This window comes from Leuciscus leuciscus (assembly GCF_965113295.1).
Source record: "Leuciscus leuciscus genome assembly, chromosome: 2".
Lineage (NCBI taxonomy): Eukaryota > Metazoa > Chordata > Actinopteri > Cypriniformes > Leuciscidae > Leuciscus > Leuciscus leuciscus.
The window spans coordinates 29,438,253-29,453,325 of NC_138726.1; positions in this window are offsets into that span (position 1 = coordinate 29,438,253).

The window sequence follows — 15,073 nt, forward strand, 5'->3', positions numbered from 1 at the left end:
GTGGTTCGGGATTTTTGACATCGGACCTCATTTTTAAGTCAGCCTGGTTGTTATTCATCAGTGGAGACATTTTTTTTTCAAAATTATCCAGTCCTTATATTTGGATAGTTAGCCGATGCTAGGCTAGCGCGAGTCAATGGTATATGTTAGCCAGCCATTAAAAAACGTTTTACCCACTCCACAGTGCACCAAACGCAAATCAATTATAACACTAGACTATCGATGCAAATGAGAGAATAATGAGAGAATAATGTTAGAAATCAAACTTACCTTTCATCTCAATGATCCCAAAGGAACTAGTTTCTCAGCAGCTGCGGAATTTTACTTTGCTCCGGTTAGTAATGCGGCAAAAAGTAAACACAGAACAGAAGCGCACTACAGTCGTTACATCCAGCTAACGTTAGCTAGCATTCCTCAGCGATATCAAAGTCGCGGCAGGTAAATACACTTGCGTCATGTGCTCACTCGGTTGCCTAGGTAATCAATATCACTCCGCTGCTGCTGTAGACAAGGCTTATGATTACAGGGAACAAATTATAACTAATGCAATGTGATGAAAAGGTAAGTTTGATTTCTAACATTATTCTCTCAACGGACATATACATCGATAGTCTAGTGTTATAATTGATTTGCGTTTGGTGCACTGTGGAGTGGGTAAAACGTTTTTTAATGGCTGGCTAACATATACCATTGACTCGCGCTAGCCTAGCATCGGCTAACTATTCAAATATAAGGACTGGATAATTAAAAAAAAAAATGTCTCCACTGATGAATAACAACCAGGCTGACTTAAAAATGAGGTCCGATGTCAAAAATCCCGAACCACCCCTTTAACGTGTTTCATGGAGCGGAAGATATGATGACTAGTTGCCTATAAGTATTGTAATGGTGCACAGTGATATAATTTTATTACCATGTCATTCAAGGTTGATAAGCACCATTTTTAGCTCCTTAAAACAAAATAAATCAATTTTCCAGGAAAACGGATCAAAACAGGGCAATAATTAAGGAGAATTAGCAAATATGACTAAAATGTCCAGGTGGACAATGTCAAAACGGCAATCAAGAAATTAACCGATGACTTTAATCCTCGGATGTACACATTGCAGAACATAACGCAGAATTTAGCAGTCAACACTGATTCATCGTTGATTCAAACCTTTTTCAGCAGTTGTCAGGGACAAGTAAAGTGACTGTGTAAAAGTTGCAGATGTCTGGTTAGGCCAGTGTGCACATGACTATGGACAGGAGTCATCCCATATTCGATTTCAATTCAAGTCATTCAACTGTGCTCTCCTCTCAGAGTTATATTCACCATCGAGTCATCTCCCACCACATGTGTACGTTTTTAGAGTTGCTCACTATCTCCCTCTTTACAGTAGATACAACTTACTGTATAGTATGTCACTTTGGCTTAGCGATCACTTAAATATACAGCTACAACTTATTGCGCTAAATCGCGTCTGCCTGCTGATCGCTGATTGGCTAAAAGTGCGTGCTCGTCGGTGACGGCAACACCAACGCCAAATGACTCTGCATCGGCGTGTGTGTTTAGTAATGTCATATTGACTGATTTTATGGACTACATGCACACTTTAGTTTAGTTTTTTAACCAATTAGACATTAAAACGTAGATGTTTGAAAACCGCCGATCTGACCCCAACCCCGCCAAAATTTTGTCCACCCACCCAAACCCATTTTTACCCGCACAATCAAATTCAAAACTGCCTAATCTGGCAACACTGATGGTGCAAAAAGTCAAACTTTAGAGGCAGACGATGTACATGATGGATATACGCGTACAAACCAATAGGGTGTCGGAATGGTATATGTTTATACTTCTCATCCAACCACAATCAAATTCACTCTCTCCGAATGGCGCAATTTATCTGGATAGTTTCTTTTTTTATATTTTTATTTTTTTTATGACAAGCCGGAATGAAAACAAGCTGTACGTACGTATTGTATTTGTTTTGATTCATAATTGTCTTTTTGATTTATAGGATCGTTTCTAGTCTGAATTGTCTATTGCTTTTTCCTTAATTCTAATTATCTTTCTTTGTGGTTTTCTTTAGTTTTATTTTATTTGCTCTTTCCAGTTGCATTAGATTTGTTTTGTTTGATATGTAATTTTGTTTCCTTTATTGATTTTCTTTTGAAATATGTGTGTTTGCATTTTTTAGATATTTGGCTTTGCTCTAAGCAACTGTTTATTTACTGACATGTTAAGTGCAACATTATTTTTTTTCTTTATTTTGGTTTTGTGTTTGACTAAGTTGACTGAGCTCTACAATCAACCCAGCTCCCAAAGTGACAATTTATTTGATGTGCATATTTTTGTGTGTTTTGGCAGGGCCTTTGCACCAGGGGCAGAGGACTGGTTTATTTGGGTGGTGGTATCTTCCTCACCGTGTGCTATGATTTGTATTAGTGTGTGTGTGTGTGTGTGTGTGTGTGTGTGTGTGTGTGTGTGTGTGTGTGCGCGCGCACAGTGAAGTGCAGTGATCCTTCCTCTGCAAGTGGCGTGGTCTTACTTTCTACCTTTGTTGGTAAGCTCTTGACCCTGGCCTTGACTTTGCCCTAGACCCTCAGTGGCCTGTTGGGAACAAATGTTTCACTATTCATTTTAGCTTTGTTTTTATCTAAGAATGTTAATAAAGAATTTTGTACGATGACCCTTGTCTCTGACTCTTACCGGTGATACAAACCTGTGTATGCCTTTTGAAAGGGTTCAGTCTAAATTATTTGGGTGGAATTCCCAGGGTGGTGTAGTCGGAGTGTGAATGGTATCATCTTGTTCATTTTCAACAATTAATTTGAGTAAAACCTTAGTGCCCTCATACCCCCGCCACCTGTGTGGATTATTGTTATCGTAATTTATTTTTGGATTATCTTTGTTTGAGTGTTTTGCTAATAAACTGCTGCATATAGATGTTGCATCTATTGCCTCTCCCTCTCCCTGCAAACCGTGACAGAACGACCAACCAAAGTATGGCTCTAGCAGCAGTATGCCTCCCCCTCTTCACCCAGAATGATTGTTCCCTTGAGGACCATACCAGAGAATTTCTGAACCTTGCTTATCAGACCCACTACCATGACAGTGCTTTGATCTCCTTCCATTATGCCGGGCTCAATGAACAGTTAAACGATAAAATACCTTTTTCCGTTTATGGTCCTCAAGGGAGATTTTGTTGAGATGGTCTTGAGCAGGACTTGGATAACCACTCGCTTGCTATGGACCCAGCGCATTAGACCAATCACACTGCCACACTCCTTAGCAGTCATGGCCGCCACTCCAGATTCTCCAGCCATCATGGCTACATACCAGTACCAACAAAGGCTGCCTCGAGGTGTTTGGGACTGGCATCTAAGGTTGTGGACTTCCCAATGATGTTGGCACGTGCAGTGATGAAAGCGCAAAGTCCAGTGGTCTCAGCACTTCCAAGTCTTGTGGTCCAAAGGCTGTTGTTCCCAAGTATGGTGGTCCCAAGTCCAGTGGTCTCAGTGCTTCCAAGTCTGGTGGTTCCAGTGCTGCCAAGTCCAGTGACCATGGGTGTCCTGCTACCATTGTTTGTGCTACCTGTGATGGCGGCCAGCATCATGTGTTTGGGCCACACACACTGCCACAGCTCCTCCCGAGGCACCAGTGTCTGCTCGTGAACTCTCTGCCTACCCTGTCATGGCCAAGGAGGCTGTCTCTGAACTCTCTGCCTGTCTCATCATGCCAAAGGAGGCCATTTTTGAACTCTCACCTTGGTACCCTGCTTTGCTCCAGGTACCTTACCCACTTCCACCTCATAGACCTGGCCCTCCATCCCTTTCCCTGTTCCGCATCTGCTTTGCCATCCTCCTGGACTTATGTTTGTTTTGTTGGAGCATCTGGGATCCGCTCCTAATGTGTTCAATTCCTGTTTGCCTTTGTTTCCTTCAACTACCCTCATTAGATTCCATTTTTATCCTCTTGTTTGCCTGAGTATTTAGTTGTCAGTTGTTTTCTTTATGTATGCTTGTAAAGTTGTTGCATTTCAATTTTCCTTATTTTGGATTTTTGTTTTCTGTTCTCAATTTGTATTATCATCCTCCCTGCTTGGATTTGTTTCCATGTCCCGATTAATATTATTGTAATTTCTGTTTGGATTACCTTTATTTGCGTGTTTTGTTAATACATGGCTGCATGTAGATCCTTGACTTTCCTTGTCCCTGCAAACCGTAACACAATGGAATGTTTATATTCTTTTTATTTTATGGAGTATCACCTAAAGTCAAGTCAAGTCACCTTTATTTATATAGTGCTTTTTACAATACAGATTGAATCAAAGCAGCTTCACATTGATAACATGAAAATAATACAACAAAGTTTGTTTCTAGAAGAAAATTGCATCATTGTCCACCCATAATAAGGCAGATCAATAATATTGTTGAATATTAAATGTCCCCAACTAAGCAAGCCAAAAGCCAAGGCAACAGTGGCAAGGAACCAAAACTCCATCAGGTGACAGAATGGAGAAAAACCTTGGGAGAACACAGGCTCAGTCGGGGGCCAGTTCTCCTCTGGCCAATGAGTGAACAGTGTATGAATTTAAAAAAAACATTTTTTTTTATTATTATTTTTCATCTACGCAGCTCCAACAGTGATAGGCTTATGTTCAATAATATGCCAATAAAACAAACAATAGAGACCATATTGAGTTATCAAAAAAAAAAAAATATATATATATATATATATATATATATATATATATATATATATTAGGAACACCTGTTCAATTTCTCATTAATGCAATTATCTAATCAACCAATCACATGGCAGTTGCTTCAATGCATTTAGGGGTGTGGTCCTGGTCAAGACAATCTCCTGAACTCCAAACTGAATGTCAGAATGGGAAAGAAAGGTGATTTAAGCAATTTTGAGCGTGGCATGGTTGTTGGTGCCAGACGGGCCGGTCTGAGTATTTCACAATCTGCTCAGTTACTGGGATTTTCACACACAACCATTTCTAGGGTTTACAAAGAATGGTGTGAAAAGGGAAAAACATCCAGTATGCGGCAGTCCTGTGGGCGAAAATGCCTTGTTGATGCTAGAGGTCAGAGGAGAATGGGCCGACTGATTCAAGCTGATAGAAGAGCAACTTTGACTGAAATAACCACTTGCTACAACCAAGGTATGCAGCAAAGCATTTGTGAAGCCACAACACGCACAACCTTGAGGCGGATGGGCTACAACAGCAGAAGACCCCACCGGGTACCACTCATCTCCACTACAAATAGGAAAAAGAGGCTACAATTTTGCACGAGCTCACCAAAATTGGACAGTTGAAGACTGGAAAAATGTTGCCTGGTCTGATGAGTCTCGATTTCTGTTGAGACATTCAGATGGTAGAGTCAGAATTTGGCCTAAACAGAATGCGAACATGGATCCATCATGCCTTGTTACCACTTTGCAGGCTGGTGGTGGTGGTGTAATGGTGTGGGGGATGTTTTCTTGGCACACTTTAGGCCCCTTAGTGCCAATTGGGCATCCTTTAAATGCCACGGCCTACCTGAGCATTGTTTCTGACCATGTCCATCCCTTTATGACCACCATGTACCCATCCTCTGATGGCTACTTCCAGCAGGATAATGCACCATGTCACAAAGCTCGAATCATTTCAAATTGGTTTCTTGAACATGACAATGAGTTCACTGTACTAAAATGGCCCAACCCAATAGAGCATCTTTGGGATGTGGTGGAACGGGAGCTTCGTGCCCTGGATGTGCATCCCACAAATCTCCATCAACTGCAAGATGCTATCCTATCAATATGGGCCAACATTTCTAAAGAATGCTTTCAGCACCTTGTTGAATCAATGCCACGTTGAATTAAGGCAGTTCTGAAGGCATAAGGGGGTCAAACACAGTATTAGTATGGTGTTCCTATTAATCCCTTAGGTGAGTGTATATAATGTATATATATATATATATATATATATATATATATATATATATATATATATATATATATATATTGTATGTATGTATATATATATACAAGCTGCTTTGATTCAATCTGTATTGTAAAAAGCACTATATAAATAAAGGTGACTTGACTTGACTTTAGGTGATACTCCATAAAAGAAAAATAATATAAACATTCCATTGTGTTACGGTTGTGTATTGTGTATATATATATGACCCCATTGTCCAATATTTGAAGGCTCAATTGATATTTGAGCCTGTAAAGTTTACTGCTGGAAGAGGTGTTAGTGAGGCCAGCAGGGGGCGCTCACCCTGTGGTCTGTGTGGGTTCTAATGCCCCAGTATAGTGACGGGGACACTATACTGCCAAAAGAGCACCGTCCTTCGGATGAGACGTTAAACCGAGGTCCTGACTCTCTGTGGTCATAAAAAAAAAATCTAAATTTGCCCCTTGGCCTCTGTCTATCATGGCCTCCTAATCAGCCTCATATACTGATTGGCTTCATCGCTCTGTCTCCTCTCCACCAGTAAGCTGGTGTGTGGTGGGCGTTCTGGCACAATATGGCTGCCGTCGCATCATCCAAGTGGATGCTGCACATTGGTGGTGGTTGAGGAGATTCCCCCCTTCTATGTAAAGCGCTTTGAGGTCTCAGAAAAGCGCTATATAAATGTAAAGAATTATTATTATTATTATTATTATTTGTATTATAAATTGAGTTTCAGGATTTTTTAGGAGGTGAATGTTCAAGGTTTTACAATATTGTTCTAGTTATTCATGATTTGTGACCTGAATAAGGGTTAAGGTTTTGAATAAATAAATAAAAAATCACAGTTTCTTCTAAAACATTTTAGAGTTTGGCATAACTAGTAGAATGTGTATTCATTATAAAAATGCCCATGGTGTTTTAAGACTTTTAAATTTTTCATGGCTAGATGGTATTTTAATCACTCTTTTAAAATTAAAGTTAGGCTAGGCGATTTGTTTAATAAACACTTTTTGTTATACTGGTTGAAACTCTCTTCACAACCTGATGGCAATCAATAATATAAGTGGTCTAAATATTACAACATGTACATATACCTTCTGTGGAAGTCTCAGGACCAAAACGTTTTCAATCACTGCATCTGGCCTGTCAACATATGCAAATGAACATGAATCTTCATATCTCCACGCACCCTGCCCGAGCAGACATCACACATTATCAGCACATTCCCGCATTGCAAACACAGTCACCGGGCAGCGTAAACAAACAGCAGTCATCTTTTACAGTTCCCCCTGAACCAAAACAACGAGCTTATGCTGTGTTCATGCCATGTCGTAACCGTAATCACGAGGTTGCAAACATTGACTTTTTTACTAGGAGCTGTTCACATCCTCATACTCAGAGTTATTAGTTTCTGTCAACACTATCAACACCAAAAATGAATCTGCAAAAGTCAGGTGGTAGAAGTAAGCGCTCTGTAAGTTGTTTGCATTCATTATTATTGTAATGTTATGTGCTTTGAGACATGAGGTAATTTAACGCCGTCTTTCGTCTCTTGCCACTTTGCGCAGACTGCTGTGTGCATCCATGTGTTTTGGAGGAGGCGTGGCTTTGGAGAGCGCTCTGTCTTTGGATTTCTGCGAGCCTCCTTGATGATATTTCATTTTTAGAGTGTTGCCAGGTCTCCTCTCATTTGAAGAGTGGTTTTCCTGAGACCTCCAATCGTCAGGGGTATAGTGTCCTCTGACGTGACAAGCAAGATATTCCTTATCCTTGGCCATATTTCCTTGAAGGTATTCTGAAGAATTCCAGGACCTGAGCTCTGCCCATGGGGTATGTAGCTGGGGTTTCTGGCCCTAGGGAATAGAGTCACAACAGCTGCTGGTGCGTACCCTCTAGGACGGGGAACTGAGACTCCGGATCTAGCTCTGTGGAGTCATTGACTGTTACGGCATTCATTCTCAATCATTCGTATGCTTCCCAGGATGCAGTGTGAGTTCCCATTTGAAAGGGAAAGTCTCGGGTTACAAATGTAACCACGGTTCCCTGAGAAGGGAAACGAGACACTTCCATGCTTTGGGTATGCCTGCTCATGTCTCCTTCAGACAAAATAAGTTTTTGATATGTACTACAAGATCATTCGCACCGCTAGTGACGTCATAAGCTGTCACCGGCCAATGTTATTGTCGCATTTAGACACGTGCTTCAGACACCAGTCACGCTGGAGGCGCTCCCCATAAGCATCCTAGAACACAGTGTCTTGTTCCCCTTCTCAGGGAACCATGGTTACATTTGTAAACCGATACATTCTTCAAAGGAAAAAAAATAAAATAAAAATAACAGTAATTGAGTGGCTGAATTAAAATAAGATGTATTTTAGTTGTTTTAGCTTATTTTAATGCTTGTTTTGTCATAATTTAAATAATTCAAATAACCTTGAGGCCTACTTGGAAGTTTGCTGTTAAGAACCTCTGTTCTAAAGTCACATTTTTATACACAATTTTATATCCCATTTTAGTATATTCTTACTCTTCCATAATAATGTAGTATATTTGAATTTACTTAATTTTTTTTTTTATTCCTCAGCAAATATATGTGATTAACTCAATTAATTATTTGGCATTTCAAAAAAAAACTTTAATCAATTGACAGTGCTAGTTTTTAGAAAAACTGTTTTGACACTCGTCAAATGTAAAATAGTTAAGGAGGCACATCATTGAATGGTGGGTATTTTTTGTCTGATCTGGCAGAGCATTTGCTGCATATCTGAATACAGAAACTCATCCATCATCCTGTTTGTGGACGCAAGCTCTCAATAGACCTGTTGCTATCCTGTCTCCATTACAGCATTGCACATTAATATCTAACCATATGCTGTAAGATCTGACATAATGATTAACAGAAGATATCCGATCTGTACAATTCATATCTCATCAGCGTATAATAGTGCGTGTTCAATAGTTGTCGGATTTGCCACATGTCGTCATCCATGTTGACATATTCATCAATACTTTAAAATGTAGCTTTGTAATGCATCATTTAGGTAATGCAGAGTGAATCAAGGTTGATGCAATGCATGCAATCCTTCCACTCTTTTATTTATTTTTTGCTTACATGTTACTGAAGCACATTTTCACATACACGTTTTTGGAGCTAAGAATTATTCAATACTGTCTTACTGCAGGTATGAAATCATCCCCTTCATTTTCCAGGCCATGATAGTGGTGTCCACGCACAGTGATTGGATTTATAAAAGAATGTCGTATGGAAGCAACAAGACTGATAAATACAGTGTAGGCATAATTTCCTCCCAAAAAAGCTAACCTTTAATCAAGTCACATCACATGAGTGTTTTGTCTGTGTGTGCATATAAATGTGAATGGGTGTAAATGTATGATTGCGAGCACTCTGAAGGAGATTTTAAGAGTCTCAATGACCTCTGCAGTGTCGGGCAGGGCTAACCTTGATATGAGGACAGATTTGTTTCAGGGAAAACGAGTATCATTGATATCATTTGAAAGACAGCAGGGAGGTTGGCCATTATCTGAATCGATGGTGACAGTTTACAGTAAGTAAGAAGACAACATACTCATCACTCAATTTTTGTAAAAAAAAAAAAAAAGTATAATATAACATCACTATCGTGTGACTGCTCTATTGCCTCCCTGTAAAGCAGTCACTTTGCTGAAAGAATGGGTTGGTGTGCCTTGATACAAATGGTATAATGTAACACATGCAGTCAATCTATTAAAATGAGGTGATCAATTACTTTTCCTCTGAATATTTTTTAGTTGCTTACCAGAAAGTGTGTTCATTTATTCCTTTGTTCGTTCCTTTGTTCGTTTGTATGTTCCTTCCTTTATCCCTTCCTTCCTTCCTTCTAATAAACAAATGTTCTTACAGGATTTTGAATGGATTATACATTATATATACATCAGATCCTGTATTTGACTGGCCTGCTGCTTGAATGTCAGCTGTGTAGAAACACTCTGATAGAACGAGGTAACGGTACTGAACTGCAGTAGAAAGGAAACCCATCAGTCCTGCCAGATCTTCCTACACTATTTATCAGCAGGCACTTTCAGACCACAGCAACATTTTAAACTAAAGATACTCCCAAAAACAAACCACAAATCATGTTTGCAAAGCTTTATATTCCTTAATTGACTCTTTTTCTCTAAACTGAGTCTTTTATAAGACTTATAAAAACAGTATATTATTGAATTTAAATAATGTTTTACCATAAAGTGGGCATGCACCTTTCAGTAGTTAATAGTCTCTATTCAAGAGACAAAAAAATTTAATAAAAATAATAATAATATTACAATATTAATTATTATAAAAAAAAAGAACAAAAAAAAAAAAAAAAAAAAAAGCAAGTAGTTAATAGTGAGAATTGGACCCTAAACTAAAGTATTACCAAAAATCACACAATGTGATGCACTTCTGTAAATATCTATATGTATATGTATATTTATTTACCTGCTTACCTGCATGACAATATTCTACATCCCTTAATCCAACCCAATGCCTACCCAATACCTAAACTTAACAACTACCTTAATAACTATTAATAAGCAGTAATTAGGAGTTTATTGAGGCAAAAGTTGTAGTTAATAGTTAGTTTATAGAGAGAATTGGACTCTAATCTAAAGTGTGACCAGAATTTTATCATTAAAATGAATTGGCTCTGTGGTCTCTGAGACGTCGAACTGAACATGATACTGAACCATGAACCAGTAGATGGAGTACACCAGCTGATTTCATCCATATTATATGGCATGCATATTTTTCATTAAAATTGTGTTGATGTCTTTTGTTTTCATCAGATAATGTAGAAACACAATAACAAAGAGGTCATCATCCCCTAAGATGTTAAGAATTTCCCCCCCTTCTTGTTCTATTGTAACACAATAAAACAAGACAAAGCTATTAGCTCCATATTTACTCAGTCTGTTGCATGTGTGTGTGTGTGTGTGTGTGTGTGTGTGTGTGTGTGTGTGTGTGTGTGTGTGTGTGTGTGTGTGTGTTCTTGCCTTGTCAAATTAGAACATCCATCATACATTATCTGTGGGCCAGTGCCCAGGGTGATCGAGACCCATTCACATGACATGTCTGGATGTGAACCAGTGGCTTCTATGACCCCTCCATTGGAGAAGCTTACAAATCTGGACAGAGTTTAGCATTCCAGGGCATGACTGCCATCCAGATGGCCTGGTCCCAGCTGAACCCACTGACACTGGCCATTATTCTCCTCCTTCATGGTTGGAGGCCTCAGCAATTCATAATGCAAAATGGGGATGAGGATAATTGCTGTTGTTACCCAAGGTTTTTTGAGTGGAAAATTAAGTAATAATAAAAAGGGGAGGTTAGAAAAGGGAAAATGCACTGCAATTCTGGTACACTGCATGGATGTAATTTGTTTAACCAATATAAAACTGCCATTGAATTTTTTAGATGGATTAAAAAGGCAGAGAAGTACACATGCACGAAAGGGGAACAGTGATGGCATACACTCAATATATAGTTGTATTAAATCTTTATTCCATGGTACATTATTTTTATTTTTTTATTTTTATTTTTTGCACAAAACTGATTGCCTTAAAAAAAATGCAGTAAAGTGAAATATGAATAGTATGTTGTACTGGCAAATGCTTAGTTAATGGAGTTCACTTACTCGAGAGTTCAAGTAACTAAAAAAGAACATTATAGAGAGTATTTAATAATTTACTTTAGATGTACTTCTTAGTTACTCAGGATTACTGACTCCCAGAATGCATTCAACTTTAATTTTCTGAGTAACAAAGGTATAATATATGAATAGTACAGATTACTAGAGTTTTACAATTCAGTTAAGACATTAAGTAAGGTGAACTAAAAAGTGTTACTTAGAACAACTGTTAGATTTTGCAGTGCTCATACACATCCTGACGTCGTCATACTCAGATTCTCAGATCAGAATATGAGTCTGATACTGCTCCATTGGGCTGTGATTATGGGGATTATGTTTCAACCGAACCAGGAAAGAAAATGCCTCTGCACTCAATTGGATAGACCTACAACCAATCAGAGCAACGGAGTAAGTGACGTATGTTCTTCATTCATCTTTCCTATCGACAAATGCCTCGATCGCGGTTCTCTGTTCCTCTTTTAAAATTAATGCGCTGTCGATATCTTAACAGACGCGATGGCGGAATCTACACATGATGTTTCATAAACAAAGTTTGGGAGGAGCACGTTCAAATAATCAATCCAATCAACTTGTCATCAAACAATTACCATGTCTACCCTATCAACATGAGAGGAAGCAATATGTATTCACTCTGTCAACTCACCTAACATTCCTTGACAGTTTTCAGCATCCCCCCACTCACTTGTTCTTCCACAGCAAGGAATACGGGGGGAGTACTTTGGGTTCGGGCCGAATACCGAGCCCGCCCTCTCCTTGGACAGCACGTCAAATATGCATTTATTCGATCTGACTTATTTGTAAGTGTGAACTCGTGAAATCTCAATTCTCCAGCAGCAAACATCTTTGTTGTAAACAAATTAAACCCAAGCTCTCTTTGGTGACGATTACGTTACTGTTGATCATCTGTCCATCATCGTATAAAGCCCACCCTGACAATTCGAGCATAATTGCTCCACAACGGATCAAGTCCAGACCGAACTTTCCGACCTAAAAATGTTGTGGGCAGGGCTAAGTTCGGCTGGCATCCAGGCTAACATATGACAGGATTGTGGTTGTGTTTGTTTTTGTTTTTCTTGTTGTTTTTTCCCCCACATTTTCCATATGTCCATCCATCAAATAGACCCCCATTGGTTTACATGCACAAAAACAAAAAAAGAGTAAATAGTCAGATAAAAAAAATAAATTTTTTTTTTAAAAAAAAGCCTTTGTTGTAGTTTGTCAAAGATTAAAATATTAAATAGAACTTAAGAAATGTAAGAATGTTTTCTAAATAACAAGGCATGGTATGCAAATAGTACATATTTTTACAATTAAGACATTAAGTAAAGTTAACTATAAAAAGTGTTAGAACGTTTTTAACAGAGTTCATACACAGGATATTAGTTGTGAATTTTTTCACATGTTCTGTATGTCCATCCGTCCTAATGTATATGAAAAATCACAATATAGAAAGTATTCAGTCATGTGACATGTTGAGGAAAAGTCACATGACTTTGGTGCATAATAATTTATTTGGTAAATGTGTTTCCATCATATTTTATGTGCTTGTTTTCTTAATGTGTATCCACCTTAAGCAAGCTTAAATACTGTAAGTTTATGCACATTTTATTCACATCATTATGTTTCCATCCAGCATTTTTTATGCAATATTCCAAAATTTACCTAAAATATGTGGATGGAAAAAGACTATTGAATAGTGCAAATTCAGGCTTCAGTCTTTGTGTGTTGCTGTTGAATGTATGTTTACAGTCTAACTCATTATTTATGTATTTACATCAGACTTCCAGATGTGTAAATCCATACTCATAATGCTCAGATTACTAATGGCAAGAGACTTACTTTCTTGTTTGCAAAAAAAAAAAAAAAAATTATATATATAAAAAATATATAAATATATATATATATATATATATATATATATATATATATATATATATATTTAAATAGGCCTTTAGGGAGGATAAACAACCTTTTTGAGGGAGTAGATTCAGCAAAGCCAGTATCTTCATTAAAATAAGCTTCATGTATTTTATTTATTTTTTAAAAGCCTCATTCTCCTTTCCTAATTAGTGACAGTTTTCATGACATTCAGCCCATTTAATAGTCAAGAACACTTACAGTTGAAAATAAGTGGCTGGCAGAGCTAAATAAATATAGCTGTAGATATAAAGTCCCTCACTGTTGGATATGTATCAAATACATAAAGTGCTATCATGAATGGCTCTCTCTCTGTGTAGAACTCAGAACTCAGTCATTTACTTATATTGCTCTTCAGAAAATCACAATTGCCAAAACACTCTCATAATTTTTATATCTTTCATCTGTAATTTTGTATACTTTTTTTTTTTTTTATTGCTTTTCTTTCATTTTCACAAGGAAGTTGTACATTTTCAAAACTTAGAATAGCCAACTTCGCAGGTTTCCCATTAAATTAGGCTACTTATAGATTTGACAAATTTCGCTATGAGGTGATTTTATTCTCTGGGGTTTGAGGGTTTGACATTTCACAAATTAAATTTGAATGTAAGTGTTTTTGAATTACCAACAGTTGTAGATGCGCATAAGACTGGGAAGAGCTTACAGCCTTAGCTAGTCATTAAAGAGAATCCAGGTTGCTGCTCTGGGATAACACTACCTGTAACTGCTGGTCAAATATCAGTTTCCCTCCCCCAAAACCAAAACCTTGATTATTAGTGAGAAAGGAAAAGCTGACACTATAGCCCTCCTATTGTGTTGAAGGTAAATGACCCACAATGTTTTTTTTTGTTTTGTTTTTTTTACTGCTTGAAACACTGGTTAAACTATTTATTTCTTCTTGAAATCTTGTGACCTTTTCTCATTAAGTGTCATGAATGTGCATGCAAAGCTACGGCATAGATGTACTTTGGAATGGCTGTATATTTTGGTGATATGATTATGTTATGGGATCAAATTGACCCCCATTGGTTTACATGCAAAAACAGCAAACAGTCAGGTAAAAAACAACAACAACAAACCTTTTTTTGTAGTTTGTCAAAGACTAAAATATGAAAGAGACCTTAATAAATTAAAGAAAGCTCTCTTCTTCTTCTTCTTCTTCTTCTTCTTCTTCTTCTTCTTCTTTTTTCTCATGGTGCTGATTTTTGGCAAATTGCATGAAACCCAACAGGGTTTCCAACACAAATGGAATACCGATAAACATTTTAGTAAAAGTAGTGAAATGTGTAGATTCAAATTTGATGATTTAAACATGGTCATTGGTCTGTCTTTGTCACAGAGACCTGTCAACCTTGCTTAGTGCAAAATGGACCCTGCTGTAAACATGCAATTTAGATGTTGACTCTTTACAAACACAAATACAAATCAAATTGACAATCTATAGATATACATGATTGAATATCAATTGAAAATAAACGTAAAAAAATAAATAAAATAAAAAGCCTGAAATTTAAGGCTTTTTACC